The following is a 14,547-nucleotide window of genomic DNA, read 5'->3' as shown; positions in this document are numbered from 1 at the left end:
TATAAACACATCTCCAAGGTGGTTTTTTTTTTTATTTTTAAAGCCTTACCTGACTTTTATAGGTATGGGGAAAGGTCTAATTCCCAAAGTTATTAACACGCATGTTAATATAATTCACATACTTAAAAAAAAAAAACATATCCTTAATCTTGTTGGTTACTTGGAAGGTAACCAACTTCCAGTCTGAGCTTTCAGACTGAAGCCATTCATACTAGCATGTGCAAGGAGAATAGAACAGGTATTAAAATAAGACCTGGAGTTTTTTTTACATCTAATTGCTGCAATTTATTAGGGAAACAAAACAGAGATCTTTCCTGGCTTCAGCCATTTCCGAGGGGATTAATTTGTCACTCTTCAAAAACAATTCATTGGAGGAATACCCTCTTTGATTCTTTATTCTCACATTAATTAGGAGTAATAAGAACGCTAGATACACTTGGTGTTTAAAAATTAGGAGCAATAAATCTGCCATACATCTCAAGAGAGGGGGGAAAAAAGATGCAAATAAAGAAAGATGATGTATCAAAATGAAGTTGACAGTCCTCTAGGATGAATGCTGTTGTCTTTAAAAGTTGCCATGCTTGTGGGTCTAGGGAAGGTTCTAGACTGAACAACTCTGGTGACAGTAGCAATGAGTGAATTGGCTTCGAAGGACAGCAACTTAACACTTTAGTGCCAAATTAATGATAATCCTGACTCCAGCAGACACAAAACAGGTTTACAAATTTTATGGCACCCATGTTGAGTGCCATAATGAAGATGTTATTTTCATTGGTCTACACATGGGGTTGTAACATATGAAACAGCGGATCATTGTGTCAACAAACTATTGTTGCTAATAGTGTAGTACACGTGAGTGAGATTCTTCAGCCACCTAGCCATCTGCACAAGTAACTGAGGGTCCATCCTATATTCCTCTCCTCCTCTGATACAGCCAAGCCAAAAAACAAGCACATTGTATCCAGCAGGTGAGGGGCAACTAAGAAGGCTCAGACCTTTGCCAGCACTGTAGCCATCACTCAGTGCTCTGTGGTGGCACAAGTTCAAGGAGAAGAAGGGAGCAGGAAGGCTGCAAAATGAGTGGATAGGATCTGATGTGCACCATTACCACTGCAGGTAATGTCCACCCCTCCTGCAGCCTCCCTGTCCCTTCCTCCCCCTTCCCTACCCAGTTTTGTCCTTCTCTCCTCCCACTGTTGCCTTAACTGTTTTGGTAGGTGCAGTAGGAACCAGCAATGGCTGGGGAACACTACCTCTTGTAGCAGGGCTCCCAAAATGGCCACTGATTGAGTACTCTGCACACTGTGGGCACTATTTTGTGTCCATAGTTTTGTTTCCATAGTTCATGCTTATTGTGGCTGTACTTTTTGATTATGGCACCCATGTTAATGTTTTACATTGACACGTTTTCAGCCATAACCAGATAACTTCAATACTTCCTCTGAACAAAGTAATATATCTTTGACAGTGGTACAGCTATTTTGAACACGAAAACATTCAAGTTCACTAGAATAGCACTATACTAACTTAATGATGGCATTATACTACCCATGTCCTCTGTCCCCAGTGTAGGACAAGACTTTTATTGGCACATACTACAAAGTCAGAGTTGAAGCGAGTTTCTTTCTAATGAACCAACATGAGCTACCTACAATTTAATATATACCATGGTTGTTTTTCTCCTCCCTTACCCTCCAGAAAGTCACTACTATTCAAAGACTTGACCATTGGTGATTTTGCAAAAGGAATTCTTTTCTGGCTTGGTGCTGCCTTCAGGTCTTGGTACCCCAATGTAGATTAGAGCATTCTAGACAACACAATAAGAGACAGGCTGCCATGCCAGCAGAATGCCCATGTTGTGTGTCTTTGGTTGGAGAAAGGACTTCCCCATGGAAGATATTGGCATGATGAGAGCTCCCCCTTGTGCGTGAAAGCAGAACACTGCATGACAACAGTTTCAGCCTGCCACAAGCAAAAAAACACAGAGCCTCATGATAAGGTCAAGGGAGCTGTAGCAAATGATTCTCAGTGTGAGGCTTCCTAAAGAGCTATTAGATGTGATGATGTCAAGATTTTGTCTCAGATCGCACCCCCAACCCAGAGTTTGTGCCCCAAGACAGAATGCAGCCTAGCAGCCTTCCCCTCTTAATCAAAGCAATATGTGTAGCCTTAATGCCTCGAGTCAAATGGGTTAATCCTCACAGATTGTGCAAATTTTCTTTCCCTATAGCCTCATTTGTCCAATGGCTTACAGTAACAGACTGGGACACATGACCACGATAAATGTAGCGATGGTCATAGCTTCCAAGTGTTTCCGTTCAATGAGTTCACAGCATATTTTTTTCAGACCTCATTTACACATGTGTGCTCAGCACTTAATCTTTAATATGATGTGGAGGTTTGCATGTGTGAAGGCTATCATGGATATCAGCCCACCCCCTACCCTCCTCTTGTTCATATCACCTCAAATGCACTCAAGGACAATTTTGTTTTTAGCCCTCAAGTGAATGGTGGTCAACTGTAGTGGGACCAATCACTATTATGTATGCACAACATGTATACATATCCTGGACCTAACTTGCTAGCTAGTGTTCTGGCAGCACAAGGTCCTTTACAGCTGGGCCACTGGCAAGCACTGCTGGGCCGTTGCCACAAAGAGAGTTGCAATGCAGCTGCTCTAGGAGGTTCTGCAGGCACCGAGAAGTTGGCAGCAGGAGAAAAGGGGGAGGTTCAGGGGCATTCCAAGGTGGGAAGGAAAGAAGGCAGGGATAGGAAGTGGGGTCAGAGAGGGAGGGGCTTGGTGGCAAATGTGCGCACCATATCTTATCCCTCATTTTTTTGGCCCACCCAACCTCTCTTTCTCTCTTTAGACTTTCTTTCTTTAGACTTATGCCAGCTATATAGTTGGTGTGGGTCCAAGGAGACTCATAGGCCATCAGGGAATCTACGTAAATGTAAGTTAAAAAAATATTTTTGCTTACCTCTGGCAGGTGTTCCAATCCCACCCCCCACCATTAGATGCAGCACACAATTCATCAGCACTGCATTGGCACCAGTGGTGGGGGAATGGGACTGGGCAGTTTTTGAGTTCAGTAATTCTCTCATCTTGAGGTACTGAATCTCACAATTCAGCATTTGAATAAACATGGTGTTCAATAACAATAAATATTTCAGCTGAAAATGTGCTTTCTGGAATGCAGGGAGGAAAAAAAAAACATTTTCCACAACTGATCTTTTGAGCCCTGGATGGGACATTCTGTTGCAAGACAGGCTATTTCCACAATAAAGGCCACAGAAAGTTGCCACAGAGTCTAGCTCCATCTGCAGATGGCAGATGGTTTCCTCCATCACCTTGACAATGGGGAGGTCTGAGCCAAGGAGTGCCCAAGGAAGGGGGGGGGATCGAACTTGCAGTGACTGCCTGGAAGGCTTTAAAAGGCCAATGTGAGAGGCCTATGCTAAGAAGAGAAGCCAGGCAGAGTGCTCCAGGAGAAACCTCTGAACTAAGGAAGCCTAAACAGCCTACCTGCCTGCAAGGGGGGGAAGGAGAATAGGTGAAGGCTGAACCTCGGAAGCCCCCTCCCCCCGAAGAGCATGGAAACTCTGAGGCCAAACTGAAGGGCAAACGCTGGCCCTACTCCTCAAGTGGGCAAAAAGAAGGAACTAGCATTAGACAGATAGCTTGGGTTGTGTAGTGGCATCCACCATGAGTGCATGGAATGAATGAATGAATGAATGAATGAATGAATGAATGAATGAATAAATAAACCTTTATTAGGCATAGATAGAGAAATCATAAAAGCAAACATAATTAGTCCTAGTCCCGTTTATCAAAAATGGAGTTAAGATACTAAATTACTAATAAAACATTTACAGTTCAACATAAAATATCAACATTTTTGACAAATTACGTTAAGAAGGCTTAGAAATCACCAAAAGTAAAAATTTAGAAATTCCCTCTAGCACATCTGGTGAGCAGTCATTTAGGAGACACTTCAGTTTTGCCTCATCCGAAAGCCCATTCATTTTGCTGAAAAGTGGAGTCATGTAAGAGTGGCGGGATCTAGTGTGCCGAGGACAATAAAAAAGAATGTGTATGATTGATTCAACATTTCCCAAATTACAAGGGCAGAGGTGTTCTTTATATGGTATTTGCCTATATCTGCCTTCTGTGACCTTGGATGGAAACACATTGAATCTTGCCAAAGAGATTGCACGACGTTCAGAGGGGTTGATCAGAATACTCAGATAAGGAGCCATTTGCCCATACTTTAGCGGAATAGAGAAATTAAGAGGGGAGCAAATTCTAGAAGCAAGTTCAAAGAGGTTTTGTGCCTCAATGTCTAGCATTCTTTGCTTTACCCTTTGATAAACTTCAGGGAATGGATAGAAACTTAAAAAATCCAATGAAAAACCAATTGATTCAATTTTTGATTTAATTTGGCTATACCATTTAGAAGAACCAGACTCAGATAGCATTCTGGATAGGAGACTGCCTGGTTTCACGTTATAATGTAATTGGAGCCAATAGCGTATGGTTAAAAGCCATGCTCTTGATACTAAGAGCGATTGTCCGGTCTCCAAACATAATGCAGAGTATGGTACAGATTTAGGTAAACCCAGGATAGCCCTCAAAAATTTTGCTTGGATTCTCTCAAGGGTGTGATTTATAGAGCTAATCCAGATAGGGCACCCGTACAGGAGCTGTGCCGATACCTTGACATTAAATACCTTGAGAGCAGCTGGTATATAACGATTGCCCTGACTAAAAAAGAATCGATTGGTGCTCTGCAAAGTGACATGGGCCAAGTTGGTAACCAATTTTTGATGAGTACCCCAGCAAAGATTGTAATGGAAGTGAATTCCAAGGTATTTAAAGCTTTTGACCTGTTCCAGTTTCTCCCCTCCGATAGATCAAGTACCTGGGCACCATGATTTTGAAAAGACCTTAACTTTGGTTTTCTGAGAGTTCAGTTCAAGTTTGTTACATTTCAGATAGTCAGAAGTTCTATTTAAAAGTCACTTAAGTCCAATAGGTGTACAGGATACTAGCACTGCATCATCTGCATAAAGCAATGCTGGAATATGCATTGAACCTAGTTTGGAAAAATGTCCATCTATCTGAAGCAAAAAGGGGGTAAAATCGTGCAGAAAAGATTAAAAAGACTGGGTGCTAAAATGCACCCCTGTTTCACTCCCCTTTCGACCTGAATTTTGGGGGTCAATTTCCCCGAAGATGTAAATTTAATTTGGCAGGTGGTGCCTGTATAAAGTTTCTGAATAAGAGTTAGAAGTCTAGGGTCTATATTAACTAGTTTGTCCCATAGCAGCGATCTATTAACGGAGTCAAAGGCTCCTTTAAGATCCAGAAAAGCAACATATAATTTTTGATTTTTTAGCCTTGTGTACTTGTCAATCAGATGAGCTAAAACAGCACAGTGATCAATTGGTGAAGATCCTTTTCGAAATCCTATCTGATCCCACCCTGGAAGGCCCAGATCTTGGGTTGCTGGCTGCCCTCATCCTGCACAAACTTACCTTCTCCTGGTGGAGATCTGGCACACAGAGGCCAGTGTGCACCCTTGTGCTGGCCTCCCCAACTCCGGAGTAGTCACAAAGTGCTTTATGGCACATTCACAACAATCACAGTTTGGATTGCACTCTAATGCATCCAAAATCACTGAGTACTCGAAGAAGAGTGGAACGTAGCTAGCCTGGACTGTGGTAGCATGGAATTCTGAGGCATCCCTTGCCACATTTCTCAAGCTCTGAAACCACTTTCCTTCTCCTTTATGGCCTGGTTGTTTAAGGTAATTGCAAGGTATATTTCCACCCTGCTGGCACTGCTGAAGCAGAAAGGAAGTGGAGAAAAAAAATCCGTCACTCTATGTATAATTTTTTATTTATGTTCAAAGGAAGACTGGAAGGTACAGCTTATGGCAAAATAAACCTAACTTGCCAATCTATTAAGTTATGGAAGATGAGATAAAACAAAACAAGACAAATAAAAAAAGTGGAGCCTGAATCTCCCTGTTTTATAAACAGGTCTTTATTTGCATACAGTTGTGTGGTTCCTTCCCCCATTTAAAGTCAAATACTGTTTTGTTTCTTCAGTTATGAAAAAGAAAAGCAGTGGTTGCTAATGTAAAAAGAAATTCTGTACTAATTAAATCTATGCTGCCTAGAGAGATATGTCAAAATCCATGCCACTGGGTTTCAAAGGGAAATGAAGTTGATCTGATTAGCAAACCACTGAACATGTAAACATAGGGCTTTAAGTTCTACAGCCTGTAGCTGATACTTCAGAATTGTGGGGAACAACAACTTTGGTTTCTGTCTTCCAACATTAGGGGCAGAAAATTCTAGAAAGGTATGTGTGTGTGCAAAAATGTGCATTTTCGAGGTTTTCAGACTAATAATTCTGGGACAGGTTTTCTCTTTCCCAGAAAGACACTTCATGTAAATAATATGGAAATACCCAATTCAACAACTACCTAGAAGTTGATTCAAGACATGTTGCTGTTCTCTTTCCCTCTCCTTCTCATAAAGGACTGCATCCAATTTGTATGTTATTCTGATGAAATGGTTTAAGCAAGAGAAAATGAGGAGTTTGAAAAATAAAGGAACGTTCCACAGAAGAAATGAAGTGCTATCACCAAAATCTTTATTTATGTGCAAAGAAAGGGCTAAAACATTACCTCAGAATTCAAGATTACAACATCAGTGGGACATAATGTAAATCCATTCTAGTGGCAAAACATCAGAAGCCATAATCCTTTTTCAAAGACCTTTTGTTATTTTAATGTCTGACAAATTATGCTTTTTTTTTTAAAGAGAGAGTGAGAGAGAGAAAGAAGAAAAACACTTACATTTAAGAGGTTTCTTTTACTTCAGCAAAAGTAGTTTCCCCATTTACAAAGTTTTAATTTTCTACAACCAATAGTATCTACTGGGCTGGCTAAGTAGTAGCACAAGAGCGGGGTTATTTAGTTTCAATAGGTTTCAGTACAAAGTTACCACCAAAGATTTTTGTATCAAGTTGTTATGGCAACTCCACTTCTTAAAAAGCACTTACATTTAGCAAAAGCCTTTTGTTTTGTTAATGATAATTTGGTAACTGGTCCTTCAGATTTAAGTTGCAGTTATAATAAACTGCCACATGCATACCATGTAGGCATTTACATAAGACTTCACTCATGAGTCAGCCCTAAATGCAATAAGGAATAACAAGTCCCTCCCACAATTTGCAAAAATTAGTTCTTATTAGTAACTTCCTCATTAAATAGGGAGCAACTGTGGTTGATGAGAGTGAAGTGCACTGTCCCCATGCAGGCAAAATCAAGGGGAGATGGCATTATCCAATTTTCTATGAATTCTTCACCAGCCATCTATCAGAAAAGTAATCTTCCAAAGACTGTGGACTAATCGGAGTTATTGTTAAGTGCTCCCTATTTCCTTAAGCGGAGAGAAGTCTTAAGGGCAGTTCTTAAGGGACGTGATTTCCTTTAGATGAGAGTGCACTAGAGGCTTAGACTGTTGTTGGAATATCTGTTTTATTTATCCATATACAAGCAGTTCATAATGGAGGGAGTTGGATTGTTACAGCAGGTGGCACAACCACTAATCCTGCATCAGAATTCTAGACAGCAATAGCATACAAGCCCCCAGCCTCTTTCTGAGAACTCCAGTTAAAAACTCCCAGCTTTTTCTGCCTTTGTCGTGGAGCAGGAGCCTCCTGGTCCCTGCCTGGTGGAAACAATTGCACCTTCCAGTCTGAACCCTCCTAAGGTGAAAGAGAGATTCTCTGTGATTCTCCAATGCATGTCTACTTGGAAGTCCTATTATAGTCAACTGGGCTTGCTCCCAGGTAAGTGTGGATATAACTGCAGCCCCAGTGGGCAAATGCAGATGATGCTTTTACTGTCCAAACAGCCCTAGGCAATAAGGGACTTGCATATTCATGATGTGTGCACATCCCAGCCTCTGCTCTCCATCCTGGGAGTGGTTAGTCATGTGTTGAAACCAACCCTCTATACAGGTCAGTCTTCTTTATCCATGTATCCGGAACCTGGGGATTTGACTAACAACAGGTTCCAAACCATAGATGTAGGACCAAACTGACCTTCAGCATGCAGTGGCAACTGCTGCTGAAAGCCATACATACCAGGCCCTGGAATGCATCTATGACCCTCCCTAATAGCAAATCTGGGAGGAACCTGACCTGCTATAGTAGCTCTTTGGTGGGTAGATCTGCTTGCCGTATAGAAACTCAGGGGCACAGCTGTGGGGCTAAAGCTGCTGAAGTTCATTTTGGTGCACACAGCGCACTCTCCATTCTAGTGTGAACCCAAATACGAAGATGCTAAATTTTTTTGCAATTTTCTATATTTCAAAGATTTTAGAGAGACTTAAGGAGTGTGTTTGGTTTTCCATATTACTTTATCTAGCTGCCAATGCTTCATGATCAGGTAGACCTGGGCTCTGCAACAAGAAGCCTGGCAGACCTGGGCTCTAAAGACTATTGTGGCTGTCAACACCCTCCCCCTGCCTTATTTTGCCCCCCATTCGGCCTGTCCCCATTATCCCCCTCCCCCTTTGGAAAGGGGCCCAGAAGTGGGCATGGCAAGTTCTGGTGACAGTCAGAGAGTGCTGCTGCCTCTTGTGGCAACACTTCCAAAATGGCAGCTGGCAGAGCGCTCTGCCTGCTGTTGGAAGCCATTTTGTGATAGCAGAAATATGTTCTGGTCACAACATACTGTGGCCAGCAACCCAATCTTGGGTAGGATTGGCCTGCCAAAGCCCAATCTTATCCCCTGCCATCCTATAGCATGCAGCCATGCCAAAAAGGTGCAACATGCTATTGTGTGGTGGTGGTGGTGGTGGTGGGGGCAACCTGAGGGCAATTGTGAGATAAGTTCAAAGCATTTTTGTTTACCTTTGTGCAAGCCTACAGGCTATGGATCTCCTTAGACATATGTTACCTCTTTTGATGGCATATCTGTGAAAAGGGGAAAGAGGTTTTGGAAAGAGATCTGGCATACCCTTTTGCCACAGAATTCACATAACCCTTCGGGCCACCTATGGGTCTCCTCAGATGTATGTCTGCTATGTAACCGATATAATTCTAATGGGAGAAAAGGAGAGGGATAAGGCAAAGGAGAAGGGAAAGGATTCCAGCTCATTCCAGTGTCACTGGGATCTACCCCCTCCCGCCTATGATCCACTGCTTCTGTTGCTTTGTAGTGGTGGCTTAGATTGGCCCTGGCAGTGGTGTGATCTTCACTTCACTGTCACAAAAAAGCCATAAGATTGGTACGTGTGTCTTTTTCACCACAGCATGGTGTCTTTTCCAGTAGCTGTTGCTGGTGTTTCTTCTGCAACTTTTTATAAATTGTGAGTCGGGGGGGGGGGGGCGGGAATGGTGGAAGGGAACCATTTATTGATTCATTTCAATATGTAAATTGCTATGTGAATTGCTTTTTGTTGAAATGCAGTACAGATATCTGCCATTTCTGCAAGGGAAATGTTCCAGCCGGAGCTCTACCTCCACAGCACCCTGGAGCACCCCTGCACCCATAAATGTCGTTTAGCTGCTTACTGCTGCCAAAATGTTTCTTTCTATTACCGGAAGCTATAAGCATGCAAGCTTATAATGCAAGATGCAGGCAGGTTGCATGCAGGCAGCCTGAATGCTTGAAGACTAAATTGAATGGTAACAAGAAGCGGGAAGCTAACTGCTCCCTGTTGACATTCGTCATGCACTCTCACTGCAGATAATTTTTTCCCCAGTTACCAGGCAACAGCTGGGTCCAAAGAGGCCCAAAGATCACCAAAGGGAGGCAGACTTTTCAAATTTAAATCAGTGCTAGAACCCGGAAGATCAGGGGCAATGTGATTGCATCATTACATCACTCCCAAACTTCTGGAACACCAAGCTCCAGGTAAACGCCACCACCTTGGGTGCAATCCGTGGTGGGGATGTCTCTGCACTAACTTCCAGAAGTGCCTGTTTGATATATCAAACATCTTCCTTGCAAAAAGTGGACTGTACTGTTCTGCTCTGGTGTTTTGTAGGTGTGGTGTTTTGCCTTCCATGATGGAAAAGGCAAAATACTCAATATAAACATTGAAAGAAAAGAAATTGCCAACTACCTCTCACCCAAGCTACATGGATCTAGAGCAGGGGTGCCCAAATCCCGGCCCTGGGGCCACTTGCGGCCCTCAAGGACTCCCAAATGCAGCCCTCAGGGAGCCCCATCGCCAATGAGCCTTTGGCCCTCTGGAGATTTTTTGGAGCCCACACTGGCCCAACGTAACTGCTCTCAGTGTGAGGGTGACTGTTTGACCTCTCGAATGTGCTGTGGGATGAGGGCTCCCTCCACTGCTTGTTGTTTCACGTCTGTGATGCAGTAGCAGCAGCAAGGGAAAGGTCAGTCTTACTTCGTGCAAGGCCTTTTATAGGCCTTGAGCTATTGCAAGACCTTCATTCATTCATATAAGTTCATTTTTAATATATTCATTTATGTAAATTAATTCTTTTTTTCCCCTGGCCCCCAACACAGTGTCAGAGAGACGATGTGGCCCTCCTGCCAAAAACTTTGGACACCCCTGATCTGGAGTATATTCTCATTTATCCAAATCAGGTTAGTTTTTGGATAATCAAACTTTCAGCTAAAAATGAGGGCTCCTTGACTTAAATAACCAAAAAGCTTGACCAATGGGATTCTATGTTGGTTGAGAATCACAATAGATCTATGGAATGAAAACATTTTGACATATATTGTGAGCAGAGCAGGCTTACTTCATGGAGTGTTATTTTCATTGCTCTGGGGGCTGAAGATAATTTCCCTGGTATCCAACTTAAATATGCCCGTATGGTACAATAAAGGAGGGGCAGCCAATATGAGTAGCTCTCTTTCTTGCATGTAATTTATTGCCTAATGCTCAGCAGCCTGAGATTTAGAAGACACTCCAGAACTGTCTACTTGTTTCCCCTTGTGGCAGATAATAGATAACTGCTAATAGACTTGCGTATAAAGTTTATTTAAAGGGAGAACTTAACTGTATTATTTTTTTTCATGGAGGTGTGAACATAGCTAAGCTCCTTAAGTCTCTGTGTATAAGTATTATCAGATGGGTTCCTTAGGATGCTAATGTGCATTAATATGAAACTCAGAAACCAGCTTGCACTGCTATTACGGAGATAGGACTATTCTGTAAATAATGCAGTTGGGATTTTTTGGAATGTGTTATTCTTTCCAAGTAAAATCATACTCATGTCAAGTACATTCTCCTTGTCCTTCATGAAACTGACAGTTCCATCTTCCATCTTCTCTGTTGCTGTTGAAGAACAGCCATAAAATCTCTTCTCAAGTAAACATGTTTTTGGGGTCATTCAATAATCCACATGGTTTTAACTGAAAATCAGTGTAAAGCCATACCCTATGATTGTTGTTTTTCTCTCAATGGCAAAAGACAAAAGAGTTGTGTTTTTATAGTGTAATCCAAATCACAGAGGCCTTCTTAGCTGCAATTTCCAGTGAGTGCAAAGAGTAGAGAATACATTTCACAGCAATTGCATGTTATTATTCTCGTAACTTCATTTGCTGAAGGAAAGCAAGACCTGAAAGAAGAAGGCATACCACCATCACAAGTTGGGTCAGACAATACACCAAATCAACTCAAACATGGACAGGCTGGAACAAAATGTGGACATGAAATTCTGCTCCCCCATGTATTTGAGAGGGAGGTTCACAGTATCATTTGAACCAGCAGTACAATGTACATTGCAATCTTAAAATCTTCTTCCATGCAACAAGGTTATGCAGGTAATCTTTCTTGGTGCCAGAAGACTAGCTGGCTTCTGTCAAACCCCCTTTCTATTAGGAAGACCTTTGGCTGGTCAGGAGGTTATAATTGAAGTGGCTAGTGCCAGGTATGGATCAGGAAGACCTAGGGTCCTCCCTAGCAGCAATCTCAGCCTAATCTATCTCAAAAAGCTCTTGCAAGAATAGCATATCCCTACTGGTATCATCCTGTTACCTTAAAGAAAGGGTGAAGTTGAATGATTTTGTTTTATTGTTATAGTTAGGATTATCATGTTTTCTTTGGTCTTCCTCTACTGGGATATCCTCTCTGTTTTTAAATTATAAGACCGCTTGATTGGGACAGGGCCAGAGCATGGAAGGTATGGCTAGAAACCCAAATAAGAATCAAAAGGGATTTCTGAAGCTTCATGAAACATGGAAGCAACTCCAGAAGAAAGACTCCAGGTTAATGGTAAAACGTAAGAAAAGTGCTCCATTTAGGGTGTTAAGAAAATACCTTTCCATAGAATACTTGGAGGAAGTGTTTCCTGCTTTGTTCTTCTCTCTCTTTGTGTTCCAAAAACACTACATTATTAAAGTAATCAGCACACTAGAATATATGATTTTCTTGGTGACTGTTTTGAAGCAAGCACTTTTAAACAAAGTAAGACTCATCTAATAGAGCTAATCTAGCATTAATTAAAGGACCATGAATAAGCTTAGTGGAATCACTGTGTGGGGGATGACAAATGAATTCAGATATAACAGTCCTGGCTGTTAATTTTCACATTTGGGAGGAGAAGCAGGCTGCCTCTGCTTCGTTTCAGATGGGGCAAGCAGGGGTTAAGTCGAATGTTTCATCAGGAGTCTGGCTTCAGAGGGAATGCAAACAGAAGTGATTGGCAACACACACACACACCCCACATCATAAATGTCAACTACCAAGGTACTGACAAATCAAAAGAATATTCAGTTTTACAGTGTTTTTTGAGTCTGCAGAGCACTTCACCTGCCTGATCCTTACAACAGCCGCACTTCCCATATTGGAGGTGGAGGTTAAGAGGCTTACCTCTTCACAGCAAAGGTGACACTCAAACCCAAGAAGTCCTGATTCCCAGTTCATTTTCTTAGCCACTGCACCTTACTAGAAATCTTCAACAGGTGGATCAGGACCTCAGGTGGCTTGTGGCAGAATTGTTGCTGCTAATGAGGCTCAGATGGATCCCAGCCCTTGACAAGTTGAAAACCATGGACCCAATCTACTCTATCTACTCTATAGGGAAGATGGCACCCTATCTTCCACAAATCAAAACCCTTCATCTTTGTATTCATCACAATTCAAATGGAAGCGTTCCAGTACCCATCATAGTACCATACACTTTGTTTTCCCCAAAGAAGGGGCCACCTACCCACTAGCCTCTCATGGAGCAACTCATAGATCAGATGTCAAGTTCCTTGACTATAAAGGCAAAATACACAACTATTCAAAAAGGAAGGGATAATTTTTAAAAAATAATTTAAAAAAAAGTCCATGAAATGGTGGCATTGGTGTAAAAGAGAATGCCGGTACTTGCCACATTTTTTTCCCCACTGGGAATGAGCACTCTAATATTATGAACTGCTTCGATTCAGCAGTATGACCGCTGTTTATATTTTTAAAAAGGGGGGAGCAGTCATTGTCATTTCTTTGTCCGAAATTTGCTTTGCATTTATCATGGCCAAATTAAAGGCTGCAATCCTGTGCATACTTACCTGGGAATACCTGCATCAAACAAACTGAGATTTACTTCTGAGCAAACATGCCTAGGTTTATTGTGTTATAGCACACATCTATGCATGACTACTCAGAAGTAAGTCCCATTGTGTTCAATGGATCTTACTCCCAGGAAAGTGAGTACTGTATAGGATTGCAACCTTAATCTACATAATATCTCCTGAATGCCACCTTATCAAACTTGTTCCAAATGGTCAATCTTTAGAGCTTTTCCATGATGCCTAGACTTTTCTTTCTACCATCTCACCTTTTTTTCTGGTGTTATGTTTAAGCCATTTCTGCCCAATGTTGCATATATGCAACAGGGATAAAATGCGGACACCTGTGGGCTGGGCAGAAATGGTTTAACATCCAGCTTGAACATTTCCAAAGCACTTGGAAACTTGTTGGCTATTTTATGACATTTTGGCTGGTCCCAATAAAAATGGCTGCCCCTGCGGCGTATTTTGTATTTCTTTTGAACATAGCTACTTACAATTTATGGTGAATGGATTATATCCTACTCTGTTCAGGCTGCAAAACTTGCTTAGATTCCACAGTGGAAGGGGCAGAGGGATGGGTGGAGAATAAAGGCAAAGGCAGAAGCAAGAGGCTCAGAGTATCTCATCCCAACTTCACAGCAGCCCTTTTAGCAATCCCTTGATTGCTGAGATGATAGTTCCTTGTCATAGCCATAATGATAGCCATACTCACCGTGAACCAAATTTCAATTGGAACCCAGTTCTCCAATATAGATGGCCATCTATCATGACATTATTGCCAATCCCTTTGTTTTTCTGAGTACATTTTTGGTGACACAGTGGATCTGACACTGAATATACAATTCCCTTACTTTCCAGATGAATGCCTTACTGTTTGGACCCCTTCCTTGAGCTCACTATCATAAAATGCCACTGAAGTGTGGCCCTTGAGTGACATTTCCGTGCTCTTCTGCTCTTCGATCAGCGATAAATGAACCAAACACAA

General features: G+C 42.0%; 1 protein-coding gene across 1 annotated transcript in view; it reads right to left on the bottom strand.

Moving 5' to 3' along the window:
- Positions 1-6,642: 6,642 nt before the first annotated feature.
- The window catches only part of FAM204A (family with sequence similarity 204 member A), a 54,727-nt gene continuing 46,822 nt past the window's right edge, over positions 6,643-14,547 (bottom strand). The window contains exon 10 of the mRNA XM_066621089.1: positions 6,643-11,623. The gene's annotated coding sequence lies outside the window, so the exon portion shown is untranslated. The remainder of the gene's footprint in view (positions 11,624-14,547) is intronic.

The sequence above is a fragment of the Tiliqua scincoides genome, chromosome 3, assembly GCF_035046505.1.
Source record: "Tiliqua scincoides isolate rTilSci1 chromosome 3, rTilSci1.hap2, whole genome shotgun sequence".
In the NCBI taxonomy this organism is placed as follows: Eukaryota; Metazoa; Chordata; class Lepidosauria; order Squamata; family Scincidae; genus Tiliqua; species Tiliqua scincoides.
The sequence above is the reverse complement of the archived record's forward strand: the minus strand, read 5'-3'. Positions and strand labels throughout refer to the sequence as shown.